This window comes from Poecilia formosa, unplaced genomic scaffold, assembly GCF_000485575.1.
Source record: "Poecilia formosa unplaced genomic scaffold, Poecilia_formosa-5.1.2 Scaffold273, whole genome shotgun sequence".
Classification (NCBI taxonomy): Eukaryota; Metazoa; Chordata; class Actinopteri; order Cyprinodontiformes; family Poeciliidae; genus Poecilia; species Poecilia formosa.
Window position 1 is genome coordinate 860,234 of NW_006800212.1, and position 5,721 is coordinate 865,954.

Here is a 5,721-nt window from a genome sequence, read left to right on the forward strand (position 1 = left end):
CTGATCCGCTTCTGCGGGGTTTTTCTCTTGCAGGCCGAAGGAAGTGATCAGGAAACGATCAGAGTTCTGCCTATTCTAATCACGTCATTTCGTGAAATGTTACCTGATTTCAAAAACGGTCTCACAGAGAAATACTAAATGTTTCGTTTGATGACTACAAATTGGAAATAAAATTATTTTTTTCTTTGACGGACAACGAAAAATCTCCAGCGCCACCTCTGCTCCAAACTACGAACATTGTCGGCCCCTCTTCGTTTTTTTGTTTTTTTTTTGTGGAGGATCAGTTAAATAACTTCTTGGTGTTTTACAACCACCAGGTATGAAGGGCTTTAGCCTTTGAGTTGCACCACAGCGCAGCACAACTGGAACATCCAGGAGATCAATGTCAGCTCGTTTTTATGAGTACAAGTATAAAGGAGGCTGGTATCGCGCCTGATATAAAGCTATTTATTTATGTCATCACATGGACTTATATAAAGTTTTGTACATTTTCTTTTCATATATTTATTATTATTTTTCTTCTTTAGATATTAGGTTGGCTTAGAATGATTCCAAATAATGTACAGGAATGACCTGGTGCTGTTACATGTCAATCATCAGGGGGGGCCTCTGGAGGGGCCAATCAGATGACAGAGGGGGGCACTGGCCGCCCCGGCCCCCCTTCTGGCTCCGCGTCTGCACAGAGGTGCAGCACGTTCCGTATCGGTTCTTCCTAGGGAAGCTGCCGATCGAATAGATGAACTAGAACGCTGCAAGTTTCATATCCGACGTGTTTTGTGGTCCTTTGAGTTTTGTTTAACTTTTACTTTTGAAAAAACAGCTTCAACTTCGACTGCTACTCAACTGCCACTCGCAGTCACAGAAAACCGGAGGACTACCGGTACTTGTAAGTTATCAAGCTTTATACATATTGTTTGTTTAATTTAGGTCAGGGGTGTCCAAAGTGACCCGGCATCCTGCATGTTTTAGTCTCTCCCTAGTGGCAGTAACAAGCTCCTCAGCAAGTCAGTGTTCTTAGGCCTTCTAATGAGCCATCATTTGATGCAGGTGTGCTAAACCTGGGAGAGAACTAGAACATGCAGGATGCCGGTCTTGTGAGAAATTCTGTTCCCCTGTGAAAATCTGTTCCCCTTGTGTCGGGAGCGCGCATTGCAGCCAGAGAAGTGGATCTGGCGGATCTGACCATTTTCACGGCGCTTCTGATCAATTTCTCGGTAAAAACTACTCATATAATCATGTCAATGTTGTAACTTTCAGTTTAATCGGCAGCTATCAAAATAAAAATACATACGTAAATAAACGAGGTCTGGTGTGGAGGTCTTTTTACGCTGTTTTGTGTTATTTTAAACGTGAAGAGAATCGATCTTTTTTTCAGCTTTTGCCTCATAAGCCTCACAAATAAAAGTCAGTCAACAAACACAGGTTCCCAACACGAAGTGTGCATTTATAATTTTTCATTTCTGATAAAGGAGGAGGGAAGCTGGCTGATAGCAGGGCACAAAAATAAAGACTTCCTGAAAAGATAAGAGTGTGAACTTTTTAGTCAATCCCGTTCTAATGTAAAATGACAGATTACTGGATTAAGGAAATGTCTAGTATGCTATCACACATAATAATTTTTGAGAATTTGGAAACAGTTGCTTTTTATTTCCCAAAGTTATGGGGGGAGAAGAGGAGAGAATGGATATTTCAGCGGCCTGAAATAATGTGTTCCCCCTACATAAAATGGAAACAAATTTATTTACCTGCAAGTCTTTTACTGTGTTGATTCCCCTCATCATCAACAAGAAATCCTGTGATTTTCATGACATTTGCTCTTTTTTTTGCCAAAGTTAGGATGGGGGAACAAAATATTTTAACTGCCTGATAAAATCTGTTCCCCCTACATAAAATGGAAACAAATTAATTTACCTACAAGTCTTTTACTGTGTTGATTCCCCTCATCATCAACAAGAAATCCTGCAAGTTTGAAAACATTTGCTCTTTATTTGCCAAAGTTAGGATGGGGGAACAAAATATTTTAACCACCTGATAAAATCTGTTCCCCCTACATAAAATTGTACTTATTAAGTTATTGACAAACAATTTTGTTAAATAACTGTTTTCACAAGTTGATGTATCAAGTTTTGGCTAAGTACATATTTTTTTAATCAAACATAAAATCATTATAGTAATGATAAAAATTTTCATTAACACTCAAAATAAGAATATTAATGTTATAATCACCACTGTTAAGAATAAGTCTCACAGCAATGTCCAACCTCATGCAGTAGACTGCCGCAGTGGAAACAGGAAAATCCACAACCACATTTGCTAGGAGTTTTTCTGCAAACTGAAATATACAGCTTCAGTTAATGATTCAAATTTTAGGTAACAAAGAAATTAATTCACTGTACATGTTCATTTTATGTAGGGGGGACATATTATTTCAGGTGGCTGAAAGAGCTAAAATATTTTGTTCCCCCATCCTAACTTTGGCAAATAAAGAACAAATGTTTTCAAACTTGCAGGATTTCTTGTTGATTGTAAGAGTGCTGCACTGCACAACTGATATACTATGGTTAATCTATTTCCAAAGCTTTATATCCTAATCCAGTTTTGTAAAAATTAACAGCAGAACAGGAACCAAGGCCAGGAACAGCCAGTCGCACTTCTTTGGGGCAACATCCAGGTGATGGTAAGTTAATTTTGCTGACAAGATATGATATATATTACTTAATATTCCTAGGGTAAAAGATGGATTAATGGATTAAAATACAACATGAGGTGTTGTGTTGCTGGCATTTAGTTACTGTGTTTTTCCTTTATAACAGCTGAAGTTTCAAGGCTCTTTGCGCCTTACACTAGGCAGTCAGGTGGTGCTATGGGCTGGTCAAGGCAACCAAGGCGTGCCAGCAACCAGCCAACCACCAGTTCTGCCGGTCCACAGACTCACACAGCCACATATAGACACACATTTTGTGCCCTTGCCCACAAAAACAGTTCAATGACTCCCACAAGGACTGAGAAGGCACGCCTTCAAAGGGCAGGGCTGGGGGAGAGACGTTTGTGCTTTCGAGGTATGTCATTAGATAGATATGTGTGTGTACGTGTGTATGCAGATAAAGCACACACACATATATGTATGTAAATCCCCTTCTCACCCTACGTGGGTGGTCTCTCTCTCTCTCTCTTTCGTCCTCTGAGCTCAGGTCCTCTACCAGAGGCCTGGGAGCTTGAGGGTTCTCCTCCAGTATCTTGGCTGTGCCTAGAACTGCACATTTCTGGACTGAGATGTCTGATGTTGTTCCTGGGATCTGTTGTAGCCACTGCTCCAGTTTTATATGTTACATTGTTTGTAAACGTTTGCTTCTAAGACTTTTGATTTTCCGGCTTGTTTGTTTTTCAGGAAATGGACATAGCCCCCAAAACTTTACTGAATTTATATATTCCAATTATCCAAAGTTCACACAAGCAGGCGGTTTTGAATTGATGAGGACTTGTGGCAGCACCAGGACTCGACAGTCGTCAGCTCTGCCATGCCCAAATGAGGGCTACACAGCCCAAAATCTGAAAGATTCTGCTTCGCTTATTAACTATGCCACATTATACATCTGCCCTGTTCAGTGTAACCTCAGCATTGAACAGGTATTGTATGAGTTATCCACTTTGTTATAATTTTGTATGATTTTGTACCGAGTGTACCTGTCCTGTTGCTGTTTCAGTTGTGGGTGCTGTTGTGTATGCTTTGCATATTTGTTTTTTAATAGTTCTGAAAAGTATAGAAGGATTTAGAGAAAAGTAAAGCAATTTGTAATTTCTTTGTATTTACAGGAAATGATTAGCAGACCATCTGACCTGGGACCTTTAACTCCATGCCTATTTTGTCGAGAGGAATTTCCATTGTCCCAGCTCAGAGATCACAATAGGACATGTGAAAGGTACCTCCCAATTTACAGGGCGGTTTAAAGATGTCATAACATGGCATCAGAGTGTCCATCATCTGGTTTCTTTGGTCAATCATATCATTCTCATCTTGACTACGAAACCTCTCTCTAAATGTCACCTCCCCATTCACAGGGCGGATTAAAGATGTCATAACAAGGCATCAGAGTGTCCATCATCTGGTTTTCTTGGTCAATCACATCATTCTCCTCTTGACTATGAAACCTCTCTCTAAATGTCACCTCCCCATTTACAGGGCGGTTTAAAGATGTGATAACAATGCATCAGAGTGTCCATCATCTGGTTTTCTTGGTCAATCACATCATTCTCCTCTTGACTACGAAACTTCTCTCTAAATGTCACCTCCCCATTTACAGGGGGGATTAAAGATGTCATAACAATGCATCAGTGTCCATCATCTGGTTTTCTTGGTCAATCATATTCTCCTCTTGACTACGAAACCTCTCTCTAAATGTCACCTCCCCTTTTACAGGGCAGTTTAAAGATGTCATAACAATGCATCAGATTGTCCATCATCTGGTTTTCTTGGCCAATCATATTCTCCTCTTGACTACAAAACCTCTCTCTAAATGTAACCTCCCCATTTACAGGGCGGTTTAAAGATGTCATAACAATGCATCTGAGTGTCCATCATCTGGTTTTCTTGGTCAATCATATCATTCTCCTCTTGACTACAAAACCTCTCTCTAAATGTCACCTCCCCATTTACAGAGCGGTTTAAAGATGTGATAACAATGCATCAGAGTGTCCATCATCTGGTTTTCTTGGTCAATCATATCATTCTCCTCTTGACTACGAAACCTCTCTCTAAATGTCACATCCCCATTTACAGGGCGGTTTAAAGATGTCATAGCAATGCATCAGAGTGTCCATCATCTGGTTTTCTTGGTCAATCATATTCTCCTCTTGACTACGAAACCTCTCTCTAAATGTCACCTCCCCATTTACAGGGCGGTTTAAAGATGTGATAACAATGCATCAGAGTGTCCATCATCTGGTTTTCTTGGCCAATCATATTATTCTCCTCTTGACTACGAAACTTCTGTCTAAATGTCACCTCCCCATTTACAGGGCGGTTTAAAGATGTTATAACAAGGCATCAGAGTGTCCATCATCTGGTTTTCTTGGTCAATCATATCATTCTTCTCTTGACTATGAAACCTCTCTCTTAATGTCACCTCCCCATTTACAGGGCGGTTTAAAGATGTCACAACAATGCATCAGAGTGTCCATCATCTGGTTTTCCTGGTCAATCATATTCTCCTCTTGACTACGAAACCTCTGTCTAAATGTCACCTCCCCATTTACAGGGCGGTTTAAAGATGTCATAACAAGGCATCAGAGTGTCTATCATCTGGTTTTCTTGGTCAATCACATCATTCTCCTCTTGACTACGAAACTTCTGTCTAAATGTCACCTCCCCATTTACAGGGCGGTTTAAAGATGTCATAACAATGCACCAGAGTGTCCATCATCTGGTTTTCTTGGTCAATCATATCATTCTCCTCTTGACTATGAAACCTCTCTCTTAATGTCACCTACCCATTTACAGGGCGGTTTAAAGATGTCACAACAATGCATCAGAGTGTCCATCTTCTGGTTTTCCTGGTCAATCATATTCTCCTCTTGACTATGAAACCTCTCTTAATGTCACCTCCCCATTTACAGGGCAGTTTAAAGATGTCACAACAATGCATCAGAGTGTCCATCATCTGGTTTTCCTGGTCAATCATATTCTCCTCTTGACTATGAAACCTCTCTTAATGTCACCTCCCC

At 40.3% G+C, this 5,721-nt stretch overlaps 1 long non-coding RNA gene across 1 annotated transcript in view; it reads right to left on the reverse strand.

Moving 5' to 3' along the window:
- Window positions 1-1,082, reverse strand: part of LOC107838531 (uncharacterized) — a 15,081-nt gene extending 13,999 nt beyond the window's left edge. The window contains exon 1 of the long non-coding RNA XR_001664616.1: window positions 1,071-1,082. This is a non-coding gene — a long non-coding RNA (uncharacterized LOC107838531). The remainder of the gene's footprint in view (window positions 1-1,070) is intronic.
- Between the last annotated feature and the right edge of the window lie 4,639 nt (window positions 1,083-5,721).